The sequence below is a fragment of the Carica papaya genome, chromosome 9, assembly GCF_054855325.1.
Source record: "Carica papaya isolate Zhongbai chromosome 9, ASM5485532v1, whole genome shotgun sequence".
NCBI classification, from domain to species: domain Eukaryota; kingdom Viridiplantae; phylum Streptophyta; class Magnoliopsida; order Brassicales; family Caricaceae; genus Carica; species Carica papaya.
The window spans coordinates 9,658,384-9,679,324 of NC_142317.1; positions in this window are offsets into that span (position 1 = coordinate 9,658,384).

A 20,941-nucleotide genomic window follows, 5' to 3' on the forward strand; every position below is an offset into this window, starting at 1 on the left:
AGCTTAATAATAATATTAAATGTTATACATACATTAATTACTAGTTAAAAGAGGGAAACTAGTAAGCTTACTAATATTAAATATTAAATGTTATATTATTAAGCTTAATAATAATATTAAAATATACTTGGGAGCAGAGAATTGAGGCAATTACAAAAGAGGGAAACAATTGGCAGGATGCATGGCATCGTTATACGAAATTTAGGAACACATGGCAATCATCTAGTAAAAACAGACATGCATTCGAGTTATTGGTAAAAGATGAAGGAGTTGTCAATGTGTCCTCCATCTTGAAGTAAACAGATCACAACGTGGCACAATCTTGGGTGGTGGGAGATGCAACTTCTAAAAGCAAAGTTGTATGGAAAAAATTCGACAGAAGACTATGTATATGGAAGGGACGTGTGGTATAAATCCAATGGTTGAAGAAAATTTTGAATTTGAGCTCCATTTTAGGGTTTTTCAAGCACCGACTCCATGCTTCTGGCTCTCTCTTTGTAAGTTCTTTAGAAAACTAATTGTTTTTTCTTGAATCTTCAATTGTAATAGACATTTGTTAAAGATTTAGCATATTTGATAAAAGAAAATTACATTTTCTAGCCTATAAATACCCTCCAACCACTATAATGAAGAATGGTAAGAAAATACATGACTTTCTAGTCATCATTCTCTCTATTCTCGGTCTCTTTCTCTTTTCTGTCTTGTTCTCATTTCTTTCTAGTTTTTACTCGTTGGCGTGTATATATATGTCTAGAGCTCCTGACAACTTGGTGTTAGAGTCGATGGGTTTTGATGAAATACTTCTTAATCTAGCAACAATGGCAAAAAATAAGGAGAAAGGAGTGGTAAACATGATGCAAAAATACAAATATTGGAAGAAAATTCAAGGAGGTATACCAAAAGCTCTCTAATTTCGTGGCTGATGTATATGATATTTAGTGTCAGACACACACATTGATCAACTAAGGGTTTGAATAGCTCACTGAAATGATGAGGAGTGGTGCCAAAATCGATAAGTTATCAATTCTAGTAAGTCACTCACATTCTTGAAAAACTTATAACAAAGGATTATTGTTGACCCCTAAATAGCGAGAGGTTGAGGGCAGTGGATTACAAAATGCGTTGGTCAATCACTGGGTAACCTATAACCAAAGATTGAAAGCTTTATCTTCAAGGATTTAAACCCTAGTACATGGATTATGAGCTGTAATAATAATTTCATGTCTATAATGTGGCTAAGGAGTATAGAGTTGAAACTGTAGTATTACACTTAGAAGATAAGGTTGAAATATGGTATCATGACTTAACTAATTCTTACAAGGAGTTGCAGTGGGAAGAATTTGTGGATGAATTTTGTAAAAGCTTTAGAAGATTAACAGTCATAAATGTTGCAGAAGAATTTAACAAGTTAGTCTAAAAGCACTCAATAATTAAGTATCAAGAGAGATTTGAAGAAATGAGATTCTTATTAGTAGCAAAAAATCCTGAACTTTCTGAAATATACTTTGTCACGCTTTATTAGTGGACTAACTTGAGACCTTAGTTAAATTGCATCAATCCATTATACTTAATCATGCATTCATGTTATCACTATCGCAAGAGCAAGTTGTAAATGCAATGAACAAAAGTAAATCAACCAAAGATTCCCATCAATCTTCATATAATCCCAAGCCCTATTATTCTGGCCTTATTCCCACTAATAAATTACCCAAATTCAATCCAATCCAAAACCTCAACCAGGGAAGATGCAACACTAAGGGGAATTTAAAAGAATCAATTATTGTTATTTTTGTGGAGAAAAATATTTATTTGATCATTAGTGTAAATTGAAATCAAGCATGATAATGGATAAATATAGAAAAAAGGACGAGGAGGAAGAAGAAGAACAATTAAAAGAATAGAAAGAGAATAAAGAATATATATAATGATAGAATCCTTACAAGTTATAAAAGGGTGCTCATCGGGAAGTATAGTAAGGGTTAAAGGAATATTGAATAAAAAATAATTATGATTCTTCTCAATAGTGGTAGTTCACATTCCTTCATGGACACTTTTATAGCAAAATAAATAAATGACCAAATGGTGTATGATTGACCTATCACAGTGATGGTGGCAAATGGTCATAAGATAACATAAGTCAGGGTGCCACTAGATAAAGGTAAAGGAAAATATTCACAAGACAACTTTCTGAACTCATTATAGGTGCTCAGATAACATCAGTTGTATGCAAGAATGATAAGTGTTGTTTTAGCAAAAGAAATAGTGAATATTTAGGGCACATAATTTTAGTATAAGGAGTACATACTATTCCAAAAAAAATATAAGCTATATTTGCATGGCGTATTACAAATTTGGTCAAAGGATTACGAGGATTCTTAAGAATAACTGGTTACTATCAGAAGTTTGTTTGTAACTATAGAACTATCAGTAAACCACACACTATGTTGAAGAAGGATAGGTTCAAGCAATCGAAAAAAATAGAAGGAGCCATTGAACTACTCAAATGAGTTAAGCCCCAATGTTAACATTACCAAACTTCTTTAGACCATTTGTGATAAAAACATATATAAAAGAAGCAATTCATTGTCTATATTAGTAAAAGTCTTTATAAGAATACAGGGTTGTTCATCTACGAGAAGGAATTTTATATTAGTAAATAGAGGCATTATCTGAAAGATGTTCCCTTTCTTCATTAAGACAAATCATAGAAGCATCGAATATTTGTTAAAACAAAGAGTTATAACCATGCCACAACAAAAGGGAATCATTAAATTACTTCACCTGAAGTGTTCCATCCAATACAAAAACGGAGTAGAAAATAAAGTGACAGATGTACTTTCTAAAAGGGAAAAAGGGGAACAACATAAGGTAGAGAAAGCTTCACTGGAGGCCATCACAATTAATTCCCTTACAAGTCTATTGAAGTTTAGGTAAGCTATTTGAGAGTTCTAATATGGAAGAGTTGTTTAAAGAATTGATGGTGATAAAGGTATAAAAACCACACTATCAATTAAAGTTGGGAACAGTGAGATATAAAGGTAGACTAATTATTAGGATCTTCAGAGAATTGAGAGAGAAGTTAATCCATGAATGTCATGACTCAACAATGGGTGGACATTCCAGAATCAGAGATGCTTATGAACACCTTAAATAACATTTATGCCATGACATGAATGAAGATGTAATCAAATAAGTACAAAAATGTGACACTTCTAAAAAATGTAAGACGAAAAGAGTTCCTTTACCAGAATTACTATAGCCACTGCCCTAATTTAATTAAGTATGGTCCCAAATCTCTATGAATTCATTGAACAACCTCTTAATAAGATCAGGGCATAATTTTGGTTGTAGTAAACTGCTTTACCAAGTATGGATACTTCCTGTCACTTAAACACTAATTCACAGCCTTCAAGGTGGCCAAAGTATTCTTGGACAATATTCACAAGCTACATGATAATCCCAAAGTAATACTTTCTAACAGAGATAAACTCTTCACCAGCCTTTCCTGGATGGAACTTATGAAGATTGTAGAAACTAATTTATATTATAGTTCTTCTAGTCATTCTCAAACTGATAGATAAACAAAAAGGCTGACTAGTGTCTAGAAGGGTACCTACGGAGTATGACTCACTAAAATGTTAAAATTTGAACAAAATGGATCAGTTTGGTTGAGTGGTGGTATATAACATATCACTCTAACATCAAAATGTCATCATTTCAAGCATTATACGAGTATCCTCCTTAATTTTTTGACATAGTGGAAATTGAAGCTCTTTAAACTGACATTAAATCTTTCTTAGAAGAAAGGCAACAAGTGAGTGGAAGGCTGAAATAATAGTGGATATAAGCTTAGAACCAAATGAAATAATTTATTTATTCTCATAGAAAAGAGAGACAATTAAAAGGAGATAAGTGCTTAAATTACAACCATACGAACAAGTACATGTGGAGAGCATAAGAAACCAAAAGATATCTCTCAAATTTTATAGACTGTACAAAGTGGAGAAGAAAATCAGCTAGTAACCTATCATTTCATCTTACCACAAGCATTCAAGACACATTTTATCTTTCATGCAACTTTACTAAAAAAATATCGTTTGGGACTAACATAGCAAGAATCAAGGTTTCTAAAAATGGAGGAAATAGAGTTTGAAAGGGTAGAACGAGAAGAGTGAATGATTGCAATATGTTGACAACACGCAATGAAAGATATAAAATAATCCAATATAATATATTTGTGCTTCAAAAATTATATTGCATATTAAAGATCAGATCTAAAATATATCTAGTAGTGGGTTCTCAAATTAAAATTTTTTAAAATACAAAAATTTTATGCGTATCTATACCGAAACTAATTTTTGCTAATCAACTCTTTGATCAATGGAATACGTGAACAAATTGAATAACATTTGTGTTAAAATTTTCTCACAAAATTTTAACAAATTGAAAGAATAAAATTCCCTCAATTTTGTTCTTGTTTTTAATGTGCCACTTTCCTTTTTTTTTCAACACCCCATTTATATATATATTTCTTATATATATACATGTTGGCAGCACAATTAGGTTATTAACCTAATTATGCGGCTGCCTCTTTTTTTTAGCACCCCATATATATATCTCACATACATATATACATGTCGATGGCACAATTAGGTTTTTAACATAATTGTCAGGTACTTTTTTTATATTTAATAAAATATTTTATAGGTCATTCCAATTCCAAATTAGATTTTATAATAATCTTCAATATTATAATAACCATACATATTATATTATTACACTAATAATATAATAACCAAGAAATATTAATATTAATTTTTTATTTCTAAAATAGAAAAATTCAATTTGTCTGTAATATGAATTATATCCTCTACATTATCAAAGAATATAATAGTATTTCATTTAAATCAAAAATTTTATTTATTTGACAAAATTAAATTCTCTAATTAATTATCAAATAATTAAAATAATTAATCTATTTAGCAAAATCGTTAGTGTGCAAACTTATAGGTTCAATACTAAACTGATAATTAATTAGTCAAACTAATTTACTAATCAAAGTTGTCATTTAGTAATACTCCTTAATGACCAGATAACATGAAGTGTATAATTACTCTTAAAAATCTATTAAAGAATAATGTAATATTTTGTTCCATCATTACTGCTCTGGGTTAAACGTAGGATATGGTTTAATTATCAAACCTCAATAGATAACCAACTATGTTTAATATAAATTATAACTAAGTAGTAATTGACATAAGAAATTTTTTTCTTTCATTCAATTACCCTGTCCATAGTTTTAATGTAGTTGTTATAATAAATGACAGCATGAAGGTTAAACTTATTACTAAAGTTGACATATTACATCTTGATCAATCATTAATCCTACAAGTATTTAATCACTCAATGTCCTACCAACTATAGTTCTATAATTATAAATGTTCGTAATCAAAGTATGATAAATGATTTGTTAGTTACTATAATGATCTTAAATTAAAGAAAAGTTTTACATCTTATTCTTTTAATAGAATATCCTATTGAAAGTTTAAGGTAATATTAACTATTATAAATTCTCAATTATGTCGATTCAATGATCATATCTCCATATGCGTCATCTATATATATAATTTAGTTAATAAGATTAATTAATCTTTATCTTATAAAGATCATCACATATATATTAGTCTTATCATATCATTGATGTCTTATTTTGATGATCGAATGATTAAGAACATTTAGATTATTTCATAAAAGACTTTACTCTCATTATCAAGATCTACATCTTGATATAAAGTTTCTAAATTTAATCAAGGATTTTATTATATCAATTAAATAATAAGATAATAAATATGATAATAAAAATATTATTGTCATATATTAAAATAATTTGTCAAATAAAAATGTATTCGATATATTACATGAATAATTAGATCTTAAGTATAACAATTATATCCCTAACAACCTTTTACTTGCACTAGATCTAATTTGTCATGTACTTCATTTACAATTTCCACTTATACTTGTCAAACTCCTTCGCACCAAGAGCCTTAGTTACTAAGTCAGCTGCAGTATCCTTTCCATCAACCTTTTGAATTTTAATGTCCCCATGCTCAATAATTTTTCTAATTAAGTGATACATTCGCAGACTATGTTTAAATCTTTGATGTGATCACAGCTCCTTTGATTGAGCAATATCTCCAATATCGTCGCACAATAATGGAACTGGATCTTTTATTGAAGGAACCACCCCAAGTTTAATTAAGAACTTTTTCATCCAAACAGCTTCCTTGGTAGCTTTGCTTGCTGCTATATATTCTACTTCGATCACTGAATAAGCTACCGTAGCTTGTTTAGAACTTTTTTAACTCACTGCACCACCATTTAAGATGAACACATAACCAAATATAGATTTGCCATCATCTTTATCTGATGCAAAGCTTCTATCGGTATAACCTTCTAGTTTTAACTCATATTCTCTATAGATGACGAATTAGTCTTTAGTTCTTCTCAAGTACTTGAGAATGGTCTTTACCATTTTTCAATGTTCGTCACCATGATTCATTTGATATCGGCTAGTCACTCCTAGTGCATAAGTCACATCAAGACATGTATATGTCATGGTATATATAGTAGCTCCCACTATGTTAGTATACGAGACTCTACCCACGCGTTCTCTCTCTTAAGAGGTTTTAGGACAATTCTCTTTACTAAGAGTAATTCCAGTGCCTATCGGTAGATAGCCCATTTTAGAATTTTTTATGTTAAACTTCTTCAAGATAGTGTCAATGTGTATAGACTGAAAAAGTCGAAATAACTTCTTAGATCTATCTCTATATATCTTTATTCCTAATATGTAAACTGCTTCTTCTAAGTCTTTCATGGATAACTATTCAGATAGCTAAATATTAGTATTTTGTAATGCTGCTATGTCATTCTCAATGAGTAATATATCATCAACATACAACATTAAAAAAATAATCGTACTCCCACTAACCTTTTTGTACACATAAGATTCATTTTTATATCTAACAAAATTAAACTTTTCAATTGTTTTGTTAAAGCGAATATTCTAATTTCGAGATGCTTACTTTAATCCATAAACAAATCTTTATAGCTTGTATACTTTATCATGATCAGACGGAAATATGAAACCTTCAAGTTGTGTCATATATACATCATCTTCTAACTCACCATTTTGGAAAGTTGTTTTTACATCCATTTTCCATATCTCGTAATCATAGCATGCAACTACAAAAGTAAAATCCAAATTGATTTGAGTATTGCTACAAGGAAAATGTTTCATCGTAATCAATTTCTTCTTTCTGATGACATCCCTTAGCAATAAGACAGGCTTTACAGGTCTCGACCATTCTATTTGCTCTAATTTTTTTTTCTTGAAAACTCATTTACAACTAATAAACTTTATATCTTTTGAAGTTCCAACCAAAGTCCAAACTTTATTGACCTTTATGGATTCCATTTTTGATTCCATGGTCTTTATCCATTTCTCAAAATCAGAGATTTACATAACCTTTTCATAATCCTTGGGGTCATCATCGTCATGATCAACCTCATTTGATATGTCATCTTATACCATAAGATTCAACCTATCTAGTGTATGATGTTGTCTACCAGACCTTGTAAGAGGTTTGTGTACAACTTGCTCGCCTTGTACTAGATTATGTTGTTGTTCAATCTGATTTTGAACAAGTTTATTAACTGGTTATTAAACAACATTTGTTTCTTGAACCTCAAACATTGGAGATAACAACTTCCTTGTCATCTTCAATACATCTAGTAAAAGTTGTTCAACTTGTTTTCCATTATCCTCCTCTTGTATTGATTCATTAGTTTCTCGAACTTCATTAAGTTAAACTCTTTCACCATGATTTCCTTCAAAAAGAAATTTTCTTTCCAAAAAGGTTGCTCCTCTGGCCACAAACACTTTATGGTCAAATGGTGATATAAATAATATCCCATTATTTATTTGAGATATGAATCTACACTTATCAGATATTGAGTCAAGTTTATCAGTTTACAATCTTTTAGCATAAGCTGGACAACCCTAAACTTTAACATGCTTAAGGCTTGGTTTACATTCTTTTAATATCTCATATGGTATTATAGAGACTAACTTAGTGGGTACTTTATTTAACAAATATGTTATACTTTCCAAAACATATCCTCATAAATTAATTGAAAGATCTATAAATCCCATCACTGATCTCACCATATCTAATAAGGTTCGACACATCATTGTATGCTGGTGTTCCAGGAGAGGTCCACTATGAGATAATCTCATTCTCTTTGAGATATTTAGTAAAATTATCACTAGGATATTCTCCTCCTTTATCAGACCTGGTATTTTAATACTTTCATCAATCTATTTCTCAACTTCACTATAGAATCTTTTAAACGTTCTAAAAGACTCATATTTATGTTTCATAAGATACACAAATTCATATCTTGACATATCATCAGTGAAGGTGATAAAGTAAGAATAACCTCATAAGGCTTGTATTTTAATAGGGCAACAAACATTAATATGAATTAGTCCTAATAATTTAGAAGCTTTGTCTCCACTTCCAATAAATGAAGATTTGGTCATTTTTCCTTTGAGACAAGATTCACAAATTACATATGATTCATAATCATATTTGTCAAGGTAACCTTCCTTATACAACTTACTTATTCTTTTTCTTTAATATGACCAAGCCTATAATACCAAATATATGTATGATTTACTTAATCATCTCTTTTTCTCTTAAGACTAGAAACATGCAAAATTGAATTTAGATATAAGTTAAGACGTAAATACCATATTAGAGATAACCATTTACATATAAATCATCACTATGATAAATATAGCAAATTCCATTATTCAAAATAATGTGAAAACCATGCTAGTCCAAAAAAGATATTAAAATTATGTTCGAAAAAAATTTAGAAATGTAATAAGAATCTTTTAACATAAATATTTTGGCCCTAGGCATCCTAAGAGAAATTGATCCTACAGCTAAGCTACAACTTTTACACCATTCCAACTTCAAGTTTCACATATCCTTTCTTTAATCCTTTATTAATTTGTAGTCCTTGCAACGTATTAAAGACATCAAAATGACTATGGTACCTAATATCCATATATACGGATTTATAAAAGTTAAAGAAATCATGAAAATACTTTTCATTGAGGCCTTACCTTGTTTCTTATCTATTAGAGACACAAGATACTCCTTATAGTTTCTCTTTCAATGCCCTTTCTTCTTGCAAAAGAAACATCCAACATCAGATTGGTTAGCTTTTCCTTCACCTTTAGATTTGGTCACACCACCTTTAGGTGTAGTGGGTTTCTTCTTAGGTTTCTTCTTATCCTTATCCTTCTTATTAGAAGAGTTGACAAACAACATGATAGTTCATTTCCTCTTCTTATATATAATTTGATTCTCATAATCAATCAACATATTAAGTATCTCATGAAGATCAAAATTCTAATTCTCACTCTTATAACCTTATTCTTGTTCTTATTTCAAATCACACTTACACTCAAACTATTACAATAAATTTAAAATGTCACATCTAAGGTTTCATCATGCGAAACCTTTTATATCGTCATCGATGAGAGGCAAAATGGATCCCCCTATCGCATGGATAGCACACACACAAAATCTCACATTGGCCACAGCAGTTACGTTTGCTAGGTGACCCACTCACAAACACCTATCCATGTCTGGACTACGTTTCAAACTCTATCCATGTGCAGGTTCACCATACCTGCTGAACTTGTACCAGATCACACAACAAGTAATGTGCACCGTACATCTACACCAGATCACACAACAAGTACAACGTACCCAAATTCGACACGTACACACATTGGCTATATATTTCACATGTATAACATATGTACACACATTTTAATACACACATATATTATAATACAGACATGTACAATCACTACATGTCTCATATAGAATATGTATTTATTTTCACACACACACACAATTTCTACAGATACATACATACACGTTTATACTTAAATACTTACACACAATCACACACAACATATCATATGCATATTTATTCACGTATTTGTTCTTATCAATTCATATCACATTCATAGTATATTTTTATATATACACACACACACATGCGTGACAACATATATATATACACTACATAAATACAAAGAAATACAAATTAGACATACTAATTCTATTCCTATTATACTACAGATATATTTAAACATTCACATATAATGCACTATACATATACACATTTACATAAATATATAATTTATATCTCCATACATAGTACACATAATTCTTACCTACGGTGTGATTAGGAAAGCTTTGAGAATCCTTTCTAACTCGTTCTATGGTTATTTCAGAAATCTGAATACCGTATGGATAATTTTCTCGTTTATAATAGAAAACACATATATTAAATTATGAATAATTTTAGAAAATATATTACGCAAAATTAGGACACGCGGTCTCGCTAGCACCACCACGCATCATCATACGCGTGTCACCATAAATGTCAGACGCTGATGATCGAGTCAGCGCGCGTTGTCCCATGCAGCGCACCAACATCATAGTTGGTCGCCACCTTTCCATTTTCTTCCTTAATTTAATTTTTGTCTCTTTTTTTTCTTTTTTTTCTTTTTTTTTCCTTTTCTTTTCTTTCTCTTTTCTTTTTTTTTTTCTTTTCTTCTTCCTTTTTCCTTCTTCTTTTTCCTCTTTTCTCGTTGCTTCCTTTTTTTTTCTTCTTTCTTTTTCCTTTCTTCTTCTTCTTCTTCTTATTTTTTTTTCCTTTCTTCATCTTCTTCTTTCTTTTCTTCTCTCTCTCTTCTTTCTCTTTCTACCCGACCATGATTTTTTCTCTGTCTTCTTCTTTTGCCCTTTTTGTTTCCTTTCTTCTTTTCTTTTTCTTCTTCCTCTTCTTCCTGCGACGTCTCCCCTTTCTGTGACGTCTCACCTCCTCACGCAGCCAAGGTTCCTTCCCTCACTCCCCTCTCTCGGCCCTGATCCTCACTCAACTCGATCTCCTCTCTCGCCCACTCAAACTCAACTCTCTTCCTCTCTTTCTTTTTTTTTCTTCTGCTATTTCATTATATATATATATATATTGCTGGTTGGTTTGTTCTCATTCTCTGTCCATTCTTCTTTTTTTCCTAATTAATTAATATATATTTTATATATACATTTTTCTTTTGTACCCAGCTGGAGCACCAGCTGGATATTACAAATCTCCTTCCTTTAAAAAAATTTGGTCCTCCAAATTGTACGTCAAGGAATTGGATTCACTCATCTTCTTACTTGGAAAAATGTTCTGTTAGGAGAGGTTTTTCTCTCGATAGAGAAATGTCTATTTTTATTGGGGATTTCTGCCACTTGGAAAAATTTCTTTTATGTGGGAATCTCCTCTCTTCTTAAGAAATTTGATCTTTTAAATTTTTATTTGTGAGAACTTGAAACAATCATCCATGTATTCTATTGACACTTTCTTCAACATATTAGAGTGGTTATGACATATTCTTTAACGAAATCGTTTTAGATTGTGATATCATTCATTTCATTTTTTTTTCTAATTCTTATATGTAAAAGTACGTTTGTTTAAAGGGGTGTCTTTGATACCTAATTGTTTTTATGTTTTCCTTAGTGTAAAGGAGCTAATTTTCTAAAATTTGTCGTGGTAATGATTCTGTGATCAGAATAAATCTTTAGGGACTTTGGTTTTTCTCTCTTTGGAATTTAATTTCATAAGGAATGTCATTTAGGAACGACTCCAATCAAGTGGGGATGTTACAATATTTCCATTGGGTAAAAATATATTTAGTGAAATCATACTCACATTTTTCTCAATTTTGCTTCATTGGATTAGTTTTTAAGGAGTGTTTATCTATTTGCTAGTTTAAATGGAATGATGCTTTATTTAGATTGTCTTAGAAATAGTTAGTATAGTTAAAAAATATTATTTTCTCTAAGCTATATCAATCTTTAAGTTTCATGTGTCTAATTTAATTCATTGGTTTTCTAACTTTTAACAATTATAATGTGACTAGTTCAAATAGGCTTAGAGAGTTACGGAACTGATGATTATTTTTGGGGGGTGATTAGAAATTCTTTTAGTAGTAGATTTAATCATTGGTTTTGTTGCAAGCAGTTATGTTTAGTTCTAATTCTCACAAGTATGCTACAAGTTCTCAAGAATTCTATGACTCTTCTTAAGTATTGTCTCAAGATATGAGTCACCGTTTTCTCACACTATCCATTTACGTTTTTTAGTTTAAAGCGAAAAATCACCTAGGTGTGGTAATTGTGGTTCATCACGTTTCTGCTGCGCTACTTTGATGAGTAACGTATTGAAAATTTGCTAATAGTTGGGTGTGAGGACAACTCCTATGACCATACCCCTCACCTACGATTTTTTTTTCTAAGAGTACTATAATTTATAGATAGGAGGATTCTAGTTAGGATTCTAGATAGGAGGATTTTAATTCCTCGAATGACTGTTCTATTTCTTAAGGATATGGTTATTTGTTTTCCTAGGATTCGGAATAACTACTAGAGTCTCTAAACGAAGTTGGAAAAGAATTTTTGAACAATGAGGGTATTTATTTTCCCTAAACGGATACAACGAGAATTCTTAGAAAAATTTAAATCGCCATTTGGCTCCGATCAGGCTTAGAATTTGTTAGGTGGAGTATATCTATTTGGGAGTTTCTCTCATTTTGATAATTTCTTCATATTGAAAAATTTTCTCACTCGAGGGATTTTCTTTCCACCTAAGGAATTTCTCTTATTTAAGGAATGTTGCTCTCATTCAGAAAACCTTCCAACTTGGATTTTTTTTAATTGAATCCCAAATTTGCTTGGAAGTATCTTTGCATAAGATGGTCTCTAAGATCGAACGATCAATAGCCTAGAATAAATAATTCTATACTTTGAGGTCCTTCAACTTCAATCCCTCAATTTCTGTTTTTTGCATATCAGACACAACTGTTCCAATTGTTGGTTCTGGAAAACCTTTCGAAACGAATTGCTAGTACTCTTTAAATATGAGGAAATTTGCTATCAACATGCTCTAATAATCATAGTGACTATCAAAGTGAGAAATTGTAGGTTGTACAAATTTGTATGATGTCATTGACAATAATAATTTCAACAAAAGAAAAGCTACTGCTTCTCTCATACGAACCAGAAACTTGTGGCTCTAATACCACTATTAACTCAAATTTAATAGATTGCAAAAATAGGATTGATATAATAAGAAGACAGAAAGTAACCTTAAAAGTTTATCTAAAGTAATAGCAAATTAGCCTATAAATAGACATTATAATCAGTAAACAACTTACCCATAATTTCTATAAAATATGAAGTAATAATCCCACTAACATAAACTAAAATGTTAAAACTTAGGAACCATCAAAGCATTAACCATAAAAATCTGTAAAAATAAAATATATTTAGCAAATAATTAAGTTACTTTTAATACGATCAACTAAAAAGGTAAGGATAAGGAAGGAAGCCTCTAGTTTAGGAACGAATGGCGATGAAGAGACATAATTTGCTGGTAATGAAAAAATGGACGAGGCGAAAGACATGGAGATTGTTGTTACCGAAGAAGAGAATTGTGGAAGAAAAAGAGATGGAACGAAGGATAATGGTACCTGGAGTCGTGAAAGAGTCTCATTTCGAAACAAACTTACAAACATTAGGCATTCTGAGAAGAAAATAAAAGATCTTGATATTAAGGATGAGGACGTGGTTATCAATTTGGAAAATGGCCTCCCTACAATTTCATTCCCTGAAAGAGTTCATAACTACATTTCTCAATCCATGAAGAACCATGTGATTATATGATTCTTGAGCAGAGCCATTAGCTATTGCGCTTTACTTGGTCGCTTCCATAACCTTTGGAGGCCAACAAGAACCTTCCAACTCATTGATATAAACAATGACTAAACAAAATTCACTAACACTAGTGATTCCATGCATACACTCACCAGGGGTCCATGAGTTATCTACGAACACTACCTAACAGTGGAACCATGGGCATCAACTTTCTCCATCAACAATAATATGGTGACCTTTATGGTAGCATGGGTGAGATTCCCTAGGCTTTCTCTTGGATGAGAATTTGTCTCCCAATCGGAACATTGGCTCCCAATGGAAAAGTGTTGCTAGCTCCTGAAAATTTTTTTCTCAGTTGGGAGATTTCTCCCCCTCTTAGGAACTACTTTCTTATCTTAAAGGAAATTAAATGTTTTTTCCTAAGAGCTTGGCTGCTATCATTTGACTCTACGGAGTTAATAGGCCAATAAAAGGTTAAGGCTCTAATTAGTTTTCCTTAACACCTGTGAAGTTCGATGACGGTGGTTGGTTAAGTAACATCGTCTGTTAACTTCACGGTGAACCCCTAATTGATTGAGTTCTAAGTTTACCAGAAAATAATCTATGTGGTTCCTATTGTTAGGTTTGTAGAATATTATTCTCCTATTTTCCATTTGAAAAATATTTCAAAGGAAGTCCAAAGCATTTCTTAAGAGTCGTTCTCCTAAATTCTGTTAGTTCTATACCTCCTAAAGTTCTTATGCCTCATGTCATAAAGATTGTGGTTTCGAGGAACGTGTGCTCTAATACCAACTATAACATTCTGAACTCCAATGCCGGTGGGTACGGATGTTAACACAATATTTTTAACTAGTGGAACAGATAAATATTAAATATGCAGCGGAACTACACTTTAATACACATCCCTTGTAACGGGATAATTATTTGTTTACAAATAATTAAAACATCTAAATTAATTTATAAATCTAAAATAGAAACTAACAAGCTTTTCTATACCATATTCTATTGATATTGAATTTATTTCTCATCTCCTCTTACTTGAATGAGGGTGAATTGGGGTGAACTTCATGAACTCAATAAGAAAAAAGATTCTATAACGGAGACTTACATACATACATTCATGCAATATATAAAAAAAAATAATATTTACATTCAAGAAAATATCAAACAAAGTATCTCAATCAAAATACACAACAAAACAAATCATCACACGAAACATATTCTAATTCTCACTCTTATAACCTTATTCTTGTTCTTATTTCAAATCACACTTACACTCAAACTATCACAGTACACTCGGAATATCACATCTAAGGTTTTAATGTGCGATACAGTTTATATCATCATCAAGGAGAGACAAAATGGATCCCCCTACCCTATTGCATAAATAACATATACACAAAATCTCATATTGGCCATAACAGTTACGTTTTCTAGGTGACCCACTCACAAACACATATCAACATCTGGATTAGATTTCAAACTCTATCCATGTGCAGGTTCACCATACCCATTGAACTTCAGCCACACACGCACCTCCCTTCCTCGATTAAGACTAAACAAGTAGGTATTCAGAGTCCTTATGTTGTACACTCTTTTCAAATATCTCTCATTTCTAATTCACTCATTTCCTACATAAGATCTTAATTTTTATGTATAATTAAACACAAACACACACACAAAATATACAATATCATCACATTTCAAACCACTTTCTGAATCATCCTATACCAGATCACACAGCAAGCACAGAATACTCAAATTCCTTGCGCAATTGTACCAGATCACACAGCAAGTACAGTGCACCGTACATCTGCACCAGATCACACAACAAGTGCAGTGCACCCAAATTCCACACGTACAGACACTGGTTATATATTTCATATGTATAACATATGTACACACATTTTAATATACACACATATATTATAATACAAACATGTACTATCACTACATGTCTCACATAGAATATATATTTATTTTCACACACGCACACAATTTCTACAAATACATACGTATGCGTTCATACTTAAACACGTACACTCAATCATACACAACATATCATATACATATTTATTCACGTATTTGTTCTTATCAATTCATATCACATTCATAGTATATTTTTATATATACACACACATGCGTGACAACATATATATATATACACTACATAAATACAAAGAAATACAAATTAGACATACTAATTATATTCTTATTATACTACAGATACATTTAAATATTCACACACAATGCATTATACATATACACATTTACATAAATATGTAATTTATATCTCCGTACAGAGTATACATAATTCGTACCTACGGTGTGATTAGGAAAGCTTTAGGAATCATTTCTAACTCGTTCTATAGTCATCTCGGAAATCCGAATACCGCATGGATTATTTTTTTCGTTTATAATAGAAAATACATAAATTAAATTATGAATAATTTTAGAAAATATATTACACGAAATCAGGAATGTATTTTACTTTTAGAGACACGGTCTCGCTAGCGCTACCATGCGTCATCATACACATGTCACTAAAAATATTAGATGTTTATGATCGAATCAGCGCGCATTGTCGCATGCAACGCACCGGCATCATATTTGGTCTCCACCATTCCATTTTTCTTCCTTAATTTAATTTAATTTTTTTTCTTTTTTTTCTTTTTTTTTTCTTTTTTTTTTCCTTTTCTTTTCTTTCTCTTTTCTTTTTTTTTTCTTTTCTTTTCTTCTTCCTTTTTCCTTCTTTCTTCTTCTTCCTCTTTTCCTGTAGCTTTTTTTTTTCTTCCTCCTTTCCCGCAGCTCCTCTTTTTCTTCTTTTTTTTTCTTTCTTTTTCCTTTCTTCTTCTTCTTTTTCTTTTTTTTTTCCTTTTTTCTTGTGCTTGTTCTTGTTCTTCTTCCTTTTCTTCTCTCTCTCTCCTCTTTCTCTCTCTACCCGGCCATATTTTTTCTCTATTTTCTTCTCCTTCTTCTTCTCTTCCCCTTCTCTTCTTCTTCTTCTTTCTTTTCCTTTTTTTCTTCCTCTTCTTCCTGCGACGTCTCCCCTTTCCGCCGTGTCTCACCTCCTCGACTGCCGCTCACTCCTCCTTCTCATGCGGCCAAGGCTCCTCCCTTCACTCCACTCTCTCGACCCCGATCCTCACTCAGCTCGGCCTCCTCTCTCACCCACTCAAACTCAGCTCTCTTCCTCTGCCTTTTTTCTCTTTTCTCTTCTTTTCTTTTCTTTTGCCATTTCATTATATACATATATATATTGCCACTTGGTTTGTTCTCCTTCTCTCTACATTCTTTTTTTTCTCTTAATTAATTTTAATATTATATATATATATTTTTTGGTGCTCTAGCCGGGTATTACATAATTAATATCTTATTTCAATGGTTAAACTATTAAAAATATTTTAAATTATAACATAAAATATTTTACTCTCATTATTAAAATTTTTATCATAATATAAAGTTTCTAAATTTAATTAAGAATTTTATTGTATAAATTAAATAACAAGATAATAAATATAATAATAAAAATATTATTATTATATATTAAAATAAATTATCAAATAAAAATATATTCAATATATTACATAAGTAATTAGATCTTGGTCATAACAATTATATTTCTAACAAAGAGTTCTTACAAAAACGAATTGTTTATCAAGGGAAGAAATAGAAGGAACAAGGTTTAGTCAAACGAAAAGGTTCTACTAAAAATACAACAGAAGTATGCAATACCTCAGAAAATATTTCCTTGCATAAACCTTGAGAAAAATGTTCTTTTTTAGGGGAGGAAATTGTTAACAGGCAATAGCAAGAAAAAGAACATACAGCAAGGAGCAGAGAATTGAAGTTATTACAAAAGCAGAAAATAGTTGGCGGGACGTGTGGCAACATTCTAGGAAATTTGAGGACACATATTAACCATCCAACAAGAATGGGGATGCGTGCAAAATTGTTGACAGAAGTTGAAGGAGTGGGTAACATGTCCCTTATTCCAAAGTAGACAGATTGCAATGTGGTACGATTCGAGAGATTGAAGATATGACTTCTCGAGGCAAAGATGTGTGGTGAAAATCCAACAGACCGAAAAGTTTCTGGAAGGGACATGTGGTGTAAATCCAATGGGTGAAGACAAATTTCGAATTTGAGCTCCATTTTTTCAGGTGCTTACTCCACGTTTCTGGTTCCCTCTTTCCAAGTTCTTCATAAAACTAATTTTTCTTCTTGAATCTTCAATTGTAAAAGAAATTTGTTAAAGAGTTAGAATATCTGGTGAAAAAGTTCGCAATATCTAGCCTATAAATATCCCTCAATCATTGTAATAAAACATGGTAAAAAAATATTAGATTTTTCTACTCATCATTCTCTTCTCTATCTGACTCCCATTTTCTCTCTAATCTCTATTTCTTAGTTTGTGTATATTTAAGGCTCCTGATATATTCCTTAATTTTATATCTCCCCTTATATTTATTTATTTATATTTATTTCTACTGTTTTTTATATTTTTTATTGTAACAAAGTTTTATCAATTTCTTTTATTTTTTATATTATCAAACTTAGTAACATTTTTAATTATATATTTAGTAATATAAATTGTGACATAAAATACGTAATAACCCTCCTTCTTCACTGAGAAATGAGCAATACCACACGTATAGGACTTGATAAATAGCACAACAATATGTTAGAATTTAAAACACAATCATACATCCCTTATACATAGTTACAAGTCATGAGACTCACAAAATCTTTAATAACATTACTGTAATAAATTTTAGATCGACTCTACAAACAATTTTCCAAAGTCATAAAGGATTCTTTCGAGTCTTCATTTTGATCTTGAACTTACTTTTGATTTTTTATTCTAGAAATGATAAAAAAGAGTGAATCACACATGCTCAATAAGAATAATTTAAAACTTTAATCCAAATATAAGAGATGATATACTAATTCGACTCTCTTGCTTTTACTTCAACTCACCAAGTCCTTCATGAAAATCAGATAACAATACTCATACAACCACTAAGTAAATCAACTAACCTACTGTCTTCACTTATCATATACTTCAATTCATTCAAAAATATCCACAATTGTACAGCTTAATTTCCTATATATATTTTTGATTCATTCTCAATTTTATTAATATAAAGACATAATCACATTAATTGCACATATTCACATATAGAGTATCTTTCCTCATACATATATTTACATAACAATAAATTTCTATCATTCACCAACCACAACCAATACACATACCAATATACTCATTATTGCCTCGTATAATATTACTCAGATCCAATCACAGAGAGAAATGATAATTTCCACTATCAATATGTACCTAGTCATAGTTATACTTTCACAAGTTATAGTTCTAGTCATAGTTATTATCATAATCACAATCATAATTGTAGTCATAGTTATTGTCATAATTACAGTTATAATTTTGAAGTAATAAATTGTCCACTAGATAGAGTTCATAATCATTCTCTATTGATCCTAGGAATCTTTACCGCCTACCTAGTGTATTCCTTAATAATATTTATTTTAGATTATATATTGATTTTCTTACTTAGTTGTCCTCATTTACATTCGTGCGGTCCTATTTTTTTATTTCTAAAAGTCTAATTTGTTTATTTATAAATCATCGAGTTCATCAATTCCCAATCTATTTTAATTTCAAAAATCACTCAAGAAGTTATATTCTCATATTCAATCTCACAAATATTCAAATCCATAAACTATTTACAATTTTCTCTCTAATTCACATTCATCGAAAAATTTCTATAATTTTCTACAAAAGGATTTCGTATTAATCTCGAATATCCGTACTCCTCTTGCTACCACAAAGTGTTCTATGAATTCTCATCATTTTTAATTTCAAGATTATTTATTACCAATTTTACAGGCATAACTATACTTACCTATTCAAGGGTTTTATAAAAGCTTTTCTTTAATTAATTTAATTAATTTTCTAGGCTTTTACTCCATTATGTTTGTCCATATCCAACAACTCATTACTATTCATTTATCAGGTGGGTTGGTGTTCTGTTTTAGAATCTCTTGGGCCAAAAGCCCATTACATGTCCTTGTTTAATCCAATTTACCCTTGATTGAAATTCCCTTTCACTTGGACTAGAGGCCTAGTAAGGTCTAGCCCATATAGAAAACCTTAAGGCATCTAAACCCTATCACCGTTCTCACCCAATTTATATTCGGGTACCTCCGATTTCAAGATTTATCATATACACGTATGTAAAAAATATTCACATCATCATCATGATAACATGTTATAATACAAAATTGAATCACCCCAAATATATCATCATAGATGTGGGGATTTAAGGTCAAAATTACTCTTACTTTCTAGAGTCTCAAGCAGTGCAGTGATGCTCTCGTGGCCATGTTGAGTTTTCTTCTTCGCCTACTATGTGTACATACATGCAACATACACGAGTTACCTCAACATTGCACTAGAATCGCGATTGACGTCAGTACAACGATAATGAATCACCAAACAAACAGACAATGAATAAATAAGGTTGACTCATGATTATAAGCAGACAATGAATCACCAAACAAAAAGAAGTACCTCGTTGGATTAACGTTCGTACATCGACAATTTAGATCTGAAATGAATCTATTCCAAAAAATCCTACATGCCTTTCTTCTCGACTTGCCACTATGTACCAAAAGTAGATTTGGTCTGCGCTTTGTCTCCCTGCCACATGTCCTCATTTTTCACTCGCCATATGGCCTGCCGCGCACAGAGGATTGGAAAACCCACATGCAGATTGACCATTAATCTCTATCTCTCTGCTACAGGGACCCAGTTGTATCAGGATGAATTTGCCTCTACTTTGCTGTCATGATCTTCCTCCTCTAACTCGGCCTCACATGCATCCGACTTGTTCTCTCTTCTCTCTTTTCTTCATCATCATCTTTTTAATCTCTCTCCCTTCCTTTCGCTTCTTTCGGCTGTGGTGATCTCCCTCTCTCACTCTCTCTCTCATGGTCACCGCTCTCCTTCTCTCGCCCTTTTTGCCGCGCGTCCTTCCTCTTCTAAGGAAACCATAAATGGGCGG